At 37.5% G+C, this 13,362-nt stretch overlaps 1 pseudogene; it reads right to left on the bottom strand.

Annotated features, from left to right (window-relative positions):
- The window catches only part of LOC119522115, a 74,372-nt pseudogene extending 63,751 nt beyond the window's left edge, over positions 1 to 10,621 (bottom strand).
- Positions 10,622 to 13,362: the final 2,741 nt, after the last annotated feature.

Below are 13,362 nucleotides of genomic sequence, written 5' to 3' on the forward strand. Positions count from 1 at the left end.
TGTTTGTAGAGAGGGATGAATTCTGAATTAAAGCATAGGCAGTGGACTCAAGTGGGTCTCCTTGGAGAAGGGTTAGTATTGTTTACCTCAAAGCAGAGATAATCAGCTCAAGAAACACATTTATAGCGTTCATGACTCCTGTTTAAGTAATAGTTTGGGAGGTTCTTTGCCCATGTGAGCAAAAATTGACCCCTAAGGATATAAGAAATGTGCTAGTCAGGTCTGACCAGAGCTCAGTTGTCTGTCTTTGATAATGGCTCTGAAGAATATTTTCCTGAAAGCCATACTTAAGGATTACTTCCAGATACCATCATGGATTTACCCTCTCTGATTTTATCTCAGTCCTTCTTGAAGCTGTTTACATTTTCATCCTGTTAAACTTCTTGAGCTGATGAATTCTCTAAGTTCCCCAAGCATTCCTGAAAGTCTGCTTTCCTTTTGATAAAATTGCCTTTAGGTTTCAGGGAGTGCCCCTTTGTTACTGAATTTTGTGATTGGCTGAATAAGCTCAAATAGATCATTTCTACATTCTTCCCAGGACCTATTGATTTCTGCTTCATCCCTTTAGAGCAGGGTTTCTCAACCCTTGCACTGACATTTTGGGCCAGATAATTCTGTGCATAATAGGAAGGATGTCTAGCAGTTTATACCTTGCCTTTACCCACTAGATGCCAGTAGCAGCCCTTACCCTCCCTTCCCAAGTTGTTATAACCAAAAAATGTCTCCAGATATTGCCAGATGTCCCCTGGGGGCAAAATTTCCCTTAGTTGAAAACCACTACTTTAGATCTTTGGCTTTTCCAAACTGCAAAGTTTTTAACTTTTTGGGATATCTTTATGATATGGAGCCTTCTCTATCCAATTGATTGTATTGTGCTTTTCTGATTTTTTTCCAGCTCTGGTTAATGTCCATCTTGAATGACAGTGGCAGATATTTTTATAGTTTCAGTGTTTCAGGTGCAGCTACGTCATTTGGGGATGGTGTAGGGGGCAGGTACTTTGAAATCTTAAAAGTATTTTTTTTCCATTTACGAATATGAGTACTGTAAAAATGTTGAGAATTGAAATAAACAGAAAGAATGTTATCACCCAGAAATCCATCACCTCAGTACAGCTGATGTGAGTATATTGGTTTATAAGCCTTCATCTGTTTTTTGTATTTTATTTCATAGATGTAATCTCACTATAAAACCAATTTTTTTTACATTTTTTATTGTGAAATATAACATATATATATAGAAAAGTGATAACTTTCAAAGTACAATTTAACAAGTGGTTATATAGCAAATTTCAAAGAATGTTGTGGATTACAGGTTCACCATTTCAGTTATTTCCTTCTAGTTGTTCTAATACCGTAGCATCTAAAAAAATATTTATATAAAGATTCAGTATTCATAATCCTTTGTTAAATTTTATCTTGTCTGTTGCTACCCCTTCCTCTCATTTAATCACTTTGTCCATCTTCAGGGATGTCTAGGCAGTGACCACCCTAACTTGTTCATATTGAAAAGTTGTGTCAACATTATGGGGAAGGGGGCTGCATCTGGTTGATGTTCTTAAAGAGGCTGTTGCCTCTGGGTAAAACCAGTTTTATACTGTTTTTTTCCACTTAACATTTTAACATGTTTCCCTGTATTATTAAGATCTCATATCATGTTTAAATTATGAAAGCTATTCCATAATATTAATGTACTTTAATCATTACCCTTTTGTTCAATGGCTAGATGTCATTTATTATTTTTACTATGAAGTTTTAATGGATATTTTTGTTCACAAATCATTTTCTGTGTTTTGGATTCTTTCTCAAAGATGAATGTTTGAAGTAGAATTTCTGGGTCAAAGGATGTGAGTTTCTCTAAAGTAGAGCCTTAGATTATTTTTTAACCTGCTGTGTGGTTCTACAGAGAGAGCAGTGAACAAGGGCTCCTTGCTCTGATCACACATTTCATAAGGATGTCTGTGGGTGTAGAGGAAAGGAAAGGGGTGAGTTTGGGTTTATCATGTTTTCTTTTTCTTGCCTGCCTGCTCTTCTGTGGGAATACTAATTGGGAGTAAGGTAATCACCAAACACAAAAATAGATTCCACTCCCAAATAATCACAGCTGGGTTAACTTCCAGAGGGTGCTTCTTAAAGGAGGAGGGTATTTTACCCAAGGAAGGCATTTACTTCAGACACTTGTATTTTGCCTATCTTACACTCACTGTTAAAATAAATCAGCATTGTGGTTGAGATATAGTAGGAATAAGATCTGAAAACTACCTTCAAATTACAATTCCTAAGGGTACAAGGTAAGATCTGGTGCACATTTCATTTCTGCCAAAACAAAGGAATACTCATTGTGCAAGGTAAGGAGGAAAAGAATGCCTTTATAAAGTCTATACCCTCAATAGAGGACTAGAAAATAAAAAGCTGATTAATATACCCAGATGTATGACATTGAGGCACATCATGAAGAAGTTACTCCAAGATTGCAATGTGCTTATAGTTTTGCTTAACGAAACATGTTATTTTAAGGAAATTTTTTAAGTGTACCATTTAATAAGGAGTCACATGTTGTTTTAAGTAGGATCCCTAGAAGCAGGATTCAAATGTTTATGATTTATTCCAAGAGTGCTCTCAGGAGAAACCTATAAGGGAGGGAGGGAAGCAGGTTAGGGAGCAGGAGGAACTGAGTAAGGTTATGGTCTTAGGAAAATCTAGCCATAGCCTGTTTTTGGGAGATGGGGGGGGGGAGTGGGGAGGGTGAGAGAGTGGAACAATTACTGGCTATGGGCTGCCCCTGGGAGGGAGACAGTGAGAGTGTCATCTCTGGCGGGACTGCAGTTCCTGGGAAGGGGTCAGCTGACTGCTGCTAGCAACCAATAAACAGTAGCTGGGAAATGAATGCACTAGCTGGGTAAAGGGGATCTGGGTGAGGCACCACAGCATCTATTACTCTTTTGCATGTTTACTTTATGCAGGATACTATGCTAAGAACTGGGGTAAATGTGACACAGTCTCTGCTTTCAAGATGGTTGTAGTCGAGTGGCAGGGCTGAACATGTGTAAAAAGAACATTCATTCACAGTGCAATGAGGTGCTTTTTACATGAATAGAAAGCAAAGGGGTAAATAATTGTTGGGGAGTGGTATCTGGGGAGTTTTCTCTAGGAGAGCTAACAAATGAGTAGGACCAGGTTGGGGGAAAATGGGCTGGTCAGGGTAAACAGGGAGGGAGTCATAGGCAGAAGGATGAGCCCTGTGCAAAGGCAGGCAAGTATAAAGATGATATGTTCGTGGAATCACATTATGGGGCATAGCATGTGCAGGATTGTTGAGGGAGCCAGAGCAGCAGCAGCTTATGAGCCTGACAGATTGCAGCCAGAATACTGTGGATTTCTCAGACGATGCTGAGGAGGCTGGGCTGAGAAGGGACAGCATTCCTGCCATCATCCCTCCACCGTGCCTCCTGGGTGTAACTGCCAGCTCTGCCCTCTTAGGGCCCTGTGGTTCCAAGAATGTCGCTTAAAGATTTCTGAGCCCCAGTTTCCTCATTTGTAAAATGGCTGGTTTTGTTGTTACAAATAATGACATCTAAAGATTTGCCATAATAAAATCGTTCTACTGATATTTACTATTCTCTGTTATTTTCCTACAGTAATTTAAACAGCAGTGCTCTCACAGAAATAGACACATCAATGGACTTTTAACAGCCCATACCCAGAAATTAGCTTGCTTTATTTTCTTTTCTAAAAATCAGTGGGGATTCAGTTTCTTCTCCAGGACTGGTGCTACTGATATTAGATAATCTCTATGCCAGGCATTTTACTGAAGGTACAAGACTTTTTGTTTCTATCTATAATTTTTAAAATGGTTGTTACCATAGTAGATTAAAGAATGCCAAGGCAGATTCTTAAAAATCTGTTTCCCCCCCAGTGTCATGAACAGTTTGGTAACTCTTTCACTTAAAGAACAGAATCTTAAAGAAAATGGAGAACTATTATGTCTAAAATTCATAAGCCCAGAACTTCATATGAGAGGAGTATCTGTCTTACAAGAAATCTTACGTCTCCTGAGACTCTTAGGAAGGCAAGAAGAGAGGGCCCATGCTCAGTTGTCTTTTTCCACTAAGAGAAGTTAGAGAATAAAAGCATTCTATGCTACCCTTTGCTTTGGGTAGAAACACAGTTTTTATATTGCTGTTCTTCTTGGCTCTGCCTAAAATTTTCTCACTGGTAAAATGTTAATAATTTAAGGTGTCTTTGAAAACTTTATTGAGATATACTTTACATACCATGAAATTCACCCATTTTAAATATATAATTTAGTGGTTTCTAGTGTATTTACACAATTGTGCAACCATCACCACAGTGCAGTTTTAGAGCATTTCCATCACTCCATAAAGAAGCCTTGTTCCCATTTGCAGTCAGTCTCCATTCCCATCTCTAACCCTAGGCAACAACTAATCTACTTTCTGTCTGTATAGAATTGCCTTTTCTGGATGTTTCATTAAAATGGAATCCAACAGTAAACCAATCATACAGTGGCTTCTTTCACTGAGCATAATGTTGTGCTAAGTGTTTTGTTTTTTTTAAAGATCTTTTACATTTGTTTCATGCACTGTAGCATGTATCAACACATCATTCCTTTCTGGTTCTAAATAGCATTCCATAGCATGAATGTACCATAGTTTGTTTAACCATACACCTATTGAAGAACATCTGGATTGTTTCCAGCTTGGGCTATTTTGAATAAAGTTGCTATAAACATTAATGTACAGGTTTTTGTATGGACATAAATTTTTATTTTTGTTTGGTAGTTGCATGTTTAGTTTTTTTTTCCTTATATCCCTGCCTGAGGTTTTCTTTCCTTTTTATTTCACTTTTTATTTTTGAAATACTTCCAAACTTACAAGATAGTTACAAAAATAATACAAACCCATACAGAGAACACCACCATACCCCTACCCCCCATATTCAGATCTACCAATTTTAACATTTTGCCATATCATTCTACCTCTCTCTCCCTCCCCCTTTTTCTGAACATTTGAGTGTAGTCTGTATACATCATGCTTCTTGAACGCTTAATACTACCACATGCATTTTCTAAAAACAAACATACTCATTTATATAAACACCTTAAGTGTAGTTATCAAGTTCAAGAAATTTAGCATTGATATCAAGCCTACAGTCTGCATTCCAGTTTGTTCACATGTCTCAATAATGTCCCTTGAAGCCTTTTCTCTTTTCTTGCTAGATCCCATCCAGGATCATGTATTGCATTTAATTATCATGGTCTCTTTAGTTGCTCTTTCTTTCTTTCTTTTTTTTTTTTAATTGTGAACACATATATACAGCCTAAACTTTCCCATCTTAAACACTCCCAAGCATACCACTTAATGGGATTAATCTCATTCATAATATTGTGGTACCTTCACCACCTTCCATTACTAAAACTTTCCCATCTCCCCGAATAGAAAGCCTACACCCATTATACATTAGCTCCCCACATGCCTCCTTCCCCTGGAAACCTGTACTCTAATTTCTGTCCCTATGAACTTGCACATTCTCCAGTATTTTCTTTGTAGTTATCATGGGGCTTTAATTTAACATCCTAAATCTATAACAATCTGATTTGTTTTGATACTAACTTAACTTCAATAGTATACATAAACTATGTTCCCTATAACCTTCTGTCCACCCTTTTATGTAGTTCTTATCACAAATTACATGTTTCTACATTATGAGTAAAAAAACCATAGATTTACCACTACATTTTAAGCATGTGACTTTTAGATCATGTAGGAAGTAAAAAGTGGAGTTACAACCAAAAATACAGTATTACTGACATTTATATTTACCCATGTTGTTACCTTTACCATAGATCTTTATTTCTTCATGTGGCTTCAGTCTCTTGTCTATTGTCCTTTCCTTTCAACCTGCAGAACTCTCTTTAGCAGGTCTTGTAGGGCCAGTCTTATAGTGATGAGCTCCCTCAGCTTTTGTTTCTCTGGAAATGTCTTAATCGCTCCCTTATTTTTGCAATAGTCTCCAACTATTGCTGTAGAGGCACATATTTCTCCCTTAAGTTTTGCCAGTGTTTCCCTCATGTATTCTGGGTCACTGTGGTTAGGTGCATAAATGTTCATGATTATTATTCTTGGTGGATTGACCCTTTTATTAATACACAGTGTCCTTCTTTGTCTCTTAAAACAGCTTTTGACTTAAAATCTATTTTGTACAATATTAGCATAGCTACCCCAACTCTCTTAATTGGTTACTGTTTGCTTGGATTATCTTTCTCCATCCTTTCACTTTCAACCTATTTGTGTCTTTGGGTCTAAGGTAAGTCTCCTAGAAACAACACATAGTTGGATCATGCTTTTTTATCCATTCTGCCAATCTTTGTCTTTTGATTGGGAATTTACTCCATTAGCAGTTAGTATTATTATTGTAAAGGCAGGACTTATTTCAACCATTTCATCCTTTATTTTTGATGTCTTATGTCTTTTTGTCCCTCTTTTCCTTTATTGCAGCTTCCTTTTGCATATAGTTGATCTTTTCTGATGTAACTGATTGATCCCTTACTCACTTCTATTTCTGCATATATTTTAAATACTTTGTGGTCATCCTAGAGTTTGTATTACACAACTTAAGTGTCTAATCTACTAGGTTGAAAAGATGGCAACTTAACTTCTCTACTCCCATATTTCTGTTTCCCCTCTTTATGTTGTTTTTGTCTCATATTACCTCTTTATATTTTGTGTGTCCATTATCCGGAAATACGATTATTCAATTGTATTGTATCTCTTATAGGAATTAAAGAGTAGAGTTATATATTGAGGATGCAGAACTATTGGGTTTTTCATTTACCCACTTAGTTTCCTTTACTGAGGATAGATCTTCACTTCTTCACACTGCTACAAACCACTCTTTCCTGTCTTTTTCTTTCAGTGTAAAGAATTCCCTTTAGCAATTCTTGCAGGGTAGATCTTTTGGTGAAATACTCTCTCAGTTTTTGTGTATCTGTGAATGACTTAAACCCTTCCTCATTTTTGAAGGATGGTTTTGCCAGATAAATAACTTTTGGCTGGCAGTTTTTCTTTTAGTACCTTAAATATATCATGGACACCTTCTCATCTCCATGGTCTCTGTGTGAAATTAGCACTTTTTCTTTTTTTTTTATTAAATTCAGTTTTATTGAAATACATTCACACACCATACAATCATCCATGATATACAGTCCACTGTCCACAGTATGATAACATAGTTATGCGTTCATCACCACAATCTGTCTAGCACTTTTTCTTAATTAAGGGTGCCTTGTATGTGACGAATCACTTTTCTCTTGCTACTTTCAGAATTCTTGCTTTGTCTTTGGCATTTGGCATTCTGATTAGTATATGTGTCTTAGAGTAGGTCTTTTGGGGTTTATCCTGTTTGAATTATATTGCACTTCTTGCACATGCGTATTTTTTGTCTTTTTTAAGAGTTGGGAAATTTTCTGCTATTATTTCTTCAAATATTCTTTCTACTCCTTTTCCCTTCTCTTCTCCTTCTGGGATTCCCATGATATATACATTGTTAGGCTTCATGCTGTCACACAAGTTCCTTAGACACTGCTCACTCTTTTCTGTTATTTTCTCTATCTGTTCTTCTGACTTTGATTTTGATTGTTCTTTTAATTCACTGACTCTTTCTTCTACTTGTTTAAGTCTGCTGTTGTATGGCTCTAGTGGATTTTTAGTCTTCACTATTGTACTTTTCATCCCCATAATTTGTTACGTTTCTTTTTAAATTTTTTAATTCTTCATTTTTCCCATTGTCTTCTTAATATCCTTTAGCTCTATGTCCATACTTAGTTTCTTTTTATCTGTGTTTTCTTTATCTCTTTGAATTGATGTAGGAGATTTGTTTGAACTTTGATTAGTTGTCCCAAAGCCTGTGTCTCCTTTGAAGTTTTAATTTGTTCCCTTGACTGAGTCACATCTTCCTGTTTTTTAGTATGGCTTGTTATGTTATGCTCATATCTGGGCACCTGAATATTTTGATGTGCTAACTCTAAAGGTCAGTTTCACACCCTCTTATCTAGGGATTTATTGTAGATTGGCTATGTGTTAATGCTCTTCTTTGAAGCTTAGTCCAGTTTATACTGAATCTTTGAAGCAGGGAGCCAGATGGGGTTAATCTTCAAATTTTTTTCATTTAGGTCTTCTAGCAATTAGATAGTGGGTTGGATGTTTGCACCGGTTGCCACCAATTCCACCATGGATCTCGTTTGTTTCCTTGTTTTCCTTTTGTATGCATGTGCTCACCAGCCACTTGGGTCTGCCATGTGTCTCTGTGTCCTAGGGACCTAGTCCCTGGATATACGTGGGGTTCTAACTCTTTCCTGTGAGTGACTCTGTGGTGTGTGTGCATGACAGGAGGTTCCCAGGCCATGCTACTGCTGTGTGACTGATTCTTAAGCTGTGCAGGTCTGACTGAGGAGGAGAGATCCGCACTGGGAAATCTGAGTCACAGATCTCCCCTGCCTTCATTTCAATGTATTTTTAATTTGATTCAGTGTTTGTTGAGTCTTTCTCCAGTCTCTAATGTCCTCCAGAGTTCCAAGTAGGTGGTGTTTTTCAATTTGTTAATTGTTTCTGAGGGGAGACTTTTCCAGAGGGTATCTGATGTCGCAATCTTGACCTCACTTCTTTTACTTTTAAATTTTGTTGTCTTTTTTTCCTTTTTCTTTTCTTTTTGTTCTTATTTTAACAAACCCTCATGTCAAGAGCTGACTTTCAGTAGCTCACAGTGAGGGAACTGCTCTGCTACATGCAAAAGTCCAACGCAGTGAGGGAACTGCTCTGCTACATGCAAAAGTCATCTATGAATGTTTAGGACCAGATTCCCTGCAAACATGTGGTACATGGTGGGTGAGGGAGCAGACCACTTTCTGGCCACTTCTCATTTCCTGTAACAAAACACTTTCTGCACGAGACCCTGTTTCGGATATGTGGTGGGGCGCACTGCAGGGATGGTGGAGAACTGGCTATCAGAGTCCAACTGAGGCTCCATGGTGGTGCCATATTGGTCTGCCAGGGAGGGATTCTGAGTTAGAGGCATTCAGTCATAATCCCAGAGATGGTGCCTTCACCCTATTGTCTCCCCCGCCAAGTGCATACACCAAATATCATGCCATATACATCTTGACTTACCACTATTTTCTTCAGAATTATATTAACTTAATTCCAATGAGATACAGAAAACTTACACGCAACTAGTTCTATTCCATTTTAACCCTTTTTGTGACGCTGTTTTTATACATATTGCATCAATAAATATTACAAACTCAATTATACATTGCTTTACATAATTTTATGTCTTTTCAAAGAAGTTGAGAAAAGAAAGGAGAACAAGTATATATTTATAGCTTTTGTTATGTTAGTTAACCTTCTTATTTATCATTCCTTGTTCTTTTCATTTGGTCACGTGGATTCAAGTTACTATATGGAGTCCTTTCCTTAGCTCAATACAGCTTTGCTCCCACCCACCTCCTTTGTGATGTTACTGACAAATATATTACATTTCTGTATATTTTATGCCCAACAATACATTATGTGTGTATTGATTTATACACTTGCTTTTTAGATTTATGATAAGAAAGGAGGAAAATATGTATTTATACTATCTTTTTAATTACATAATTACCTTTACCAGTGCTTTTTGTTTTTGTGTGTGTGGATTCAAATTACTGTCTGGGGTCACTTACTGTCAGTCTGAAGAAATCCGTTTAGGATTTCTTTTAAGAGGGGTTTGGTAGCAACAAATTTTCTCAATTTTTGTATATCTTGGGATGTCTTTGTTTTGCCTTCATTTTTGAAAGATAAGTTTTGCTGGATATAGGATTTTCATTTGACAGTTTTATTGTTGTTGAAAACTTTGAATATGTTATCCTCCTTCCTCTGGCCTCCATTGTTTGTGATGAGAAGTCAGCTGTTAATTTTATTCCTGTTCCCTCATAATTAACAAGTCTTGCTGTATTTGGTATTTTTTGCTTGTCTTTGACTTTCATAATTTTTACAATGATGAGTCTGTTTGTGAATCTCTTTCCATTTATCCTACCTGGAGTTTGTTGAACATCCTAGATGTGTAGATGTGTTTCAATAAATTTGCATGCTTCAGCCATCATTTCTTGAAAGATGTTTTCTGCTTTTTCTCTGTCCTCTGCTTCTGGTACTCCCACTATGCGTATATTGGTGTGCATAATGGTGACCCACAATTCTCTGAGACTGTTCATTTTTCGTCCTTCTTTTTTCTCTGTTTTTTTTTATTTTGTAGTCACTATTGATCTCAAGTTCAGTAATTCTTTCTTCCCGTTCAAATCTGCTGTTTAGCCCTTATAGTGAATTTTTTGTTTCAGTTATTGTGTTTTTCAACTCCTGAATTTCTATTTTTTTAATAATTTCTCCTTATTGAGATTCTCTGTCTGATGAGACATTGTTATCATACCTTCCTTTACTTCTTTAGTCATGGTTTCCTTTAGTTCTTTGGACGTATTTATGTTGGCTACTTTGAAGTCTTTGCCTGTTAAATCCAGCATCTGGTTGCTATCACAGTCAGTTTCTGTTGCCTGATCTTTTTCTGGTGTATGGGTCATGCTTTCCTATTCTTTGCATGACTCTTAATTTTTTTTGAAAACTGGACACTTTCAATAATATGTAGTAGCAACTCTGGTACTGTTCCTTCATTCCCAGGTTTTGTTATTGCTATTGCTTGTTCACTTTTTTTGGTTACTAACTAGATTATTTTAGTGACATCTGTTTCCCCACCCTGAACCCAAAGTGAAAAGCCTCTGTTATTCCTCAGGGAACAAAGCCTTGGATATGCCCACAGTCACGCTAGGTTGACTGGTTTTGGCAGGGTTTGCTTTTCCTAGGTCTTTCCCTGATCCTATTCAGCTGTTAAGCTCCACTAATTTCTGTTTGATTGCTCTATTTTTTTTTGCCTGAAATTTCCTAGGCTTGTCTCTACAGCTGTGGAACCAGTGAGCAGGTGCAAGAGCAATTTGGGCCCCATTATTCTCAGTGCGGTGCACCCAGGGTAGAGCCTCTATCCCATGAGTGGGGGCTGGAAGGAAAAAGGGAGCCCTGTCCACTTAGCTACACTCACTGGAACTTAGCTTTCACAACATGTAGCTGACGGCAGTATGAGAAATGCTAATATACTGCCCCTTCTGTGAAGATAGCCCTCCAACTGGGAGCTAGAGGGAGAGGGAACCCTGTGCTCTTGGGCTCTTGGCTGAACCAGTTAGGAGTGGAGTTCCATTTTGCTGAGCTGGGGATGGGTGTGAGAGTGGGTCTAGGTTCATGTAACACAGACTTTCGCCTTTCTTACCAAGTTTTAGAAGATTTTCTTAAATAAATGTTTTTTTCATTTATTTGCTTTATGTGTGCTTAGGACCATTTTCAAAGACTTGAAATGGTTGGGTTTTTTTAAAAAAAAATTTTTACTACTTTTGCTCAAAAGTGGAACTCCTCCTGTTGTAATACCAGAAATGGAACTTTCTCTATTAACTTTTTAATATACAGTGTTATTGCTGTTAGTTATAATGGCACAGAGTGGCCTTGTACTTACTTGGATTTCTGCATCCTCAGTAGATTGTAAGTGCCTTAAAGGCAGTAGCCCTGACCTTTATTCCTTGTGGAATCAAGGCAGGCTCTAGTAGCATTTTGTTTGCTGTTGCCATGAAATGATATCAGTTACTATGTCACTGTCTTTTCTAGTTTATATTTTTAGCACTTCCTCTGAAGTGTTTAACTGTGTCTTCCTTTTTTCCTATGCTCTAGTGCTGATATATTCTCATAAAGGTGGTACTCCTTTTTATCTGTCAGTGGCCACACTCAGGGAAGGGCATTTGGACCTTTAGAAATTTTAGTCCAAAGCATTACTCACTCTTCATAATATAGGAGCTTTCTCTAACATTCCTTGCAGTATAAATATATATAGTTATAATTTTTGATTAAGCTAGCTGTTTGGGAGATTTGGATAGAGACAGAGCAAGAAAGAAGAAGAAAGGGCAGGCAGAAAAGCAGTGTGGTTGTGCTCTTAAAAGTAAGATGTGTCTCACTTGTTCTTTCTTTTGTCAACCATGTCTCATGCTTTTCAATCTTGCCCTGTGACAGTTCTGCCTTCCCAACTACTTTTTCCTTCCCTTCTTCTCCCTTATTGGGGAACCCCGGTTAGTGACAGCCACATGGCTGTTCCGTTTTGTTTGGGTGGACAGCGGATGAGTGGCCATGTCTGTGGCTACAGCCAATGCTGTACCAGTCATCCTCTGCACCTTGAGCTCCCTTCTAAGGCTGATGTATGGCCACACACAGTCTTTGACACACTTTATATTGGAGGATGTGGTAGTAGTCTTTTCCCATTACTCTAGGTCATTTGAGAATATTCTGGACAGAAATCATTCTATTTATATTATTTGCCTGCTCCTTCATGAAATCTGTGGGACCGTGTTGACTGCCCTCTGGGATGGGTTTGTCTTGACCGTGTTTTATTCAGTGTTGTTCTCTTTCCCAGGGTGCTCCAGGATGAAATGCCATAGGTCTCTCAGCAGCAGTGACAGTTTGGACGAGAGTAAGTAGAACTGGCTGGCAGCTGTTAACTTCTGTGTCTGTACCCGTTGAGGTTTTGTTCTTTGACTTGAGGACAAGGTGTTTCATGCTTTCTTCAATGGTTAAAAAATGTTTCTGGGAAGGAAAGCTTGGGGTACCATTCCTCTTACTCATTTTAATTTCACTAATGTTAGATAAATTAGGAGGGAGAGTTGGTTTTGTGTGTCATATAACATTTTGTTTTCACTTTTCATTACCTAAACAACAAAAGCCAAATCCAATAATGATTTAGCAGTGCTTTTCGAGGAAGGAAGAAAAGTATGAGAATGTAAATTGTAGGCCCCAGTTCTAATTGTAGCTCAGGTACTAAATATTTGACTGTGGGTGAGTCATTTGTAAAAGGCAATAGCCTTTTTAACATTGGCCTTTTGGGGAAGTGCTGAAGGCTGCGCATATCACCTGCTCCACATTTTTAGTTTTTTTCAGTTGTTTTTGCAGATACTTTTTCTCTGAGTGGAATATGAATTGTGTTATTCCAAAATGTTATGAAGTGTAATTACACCAAGTTGAATCTTCTTAGCCTTAGAATTGTTGAAGCTTTTGCACACTGAAGGGTCACCTATAAATGCCATTAAACTCCATCATAAGACTCTTTTGGATGCAGTTTTAACTCTTCTTCAGTAGTGTGAGATCTCTGCAGTCTTCTCCATCATATCTTTCATATTCTCTTGGATGACATTTGGTTATATGATATTAGTGAGTAATAAGTCTCAGAATTTTCTAA

Source organism: Choloepus didactylus, chromosome X, assembly GCF_015220235.1.
Source record: "Choloepus didactylus isolate mChoDid1 chromosome X, mChoDid1.pri, whole genome shotgun sequence".
NCBI lineage: Eukaryota > Metazoa > Chordata > Mammalia > Pilosa > Megalonychidae > Choloepus > Choloepus didactylus.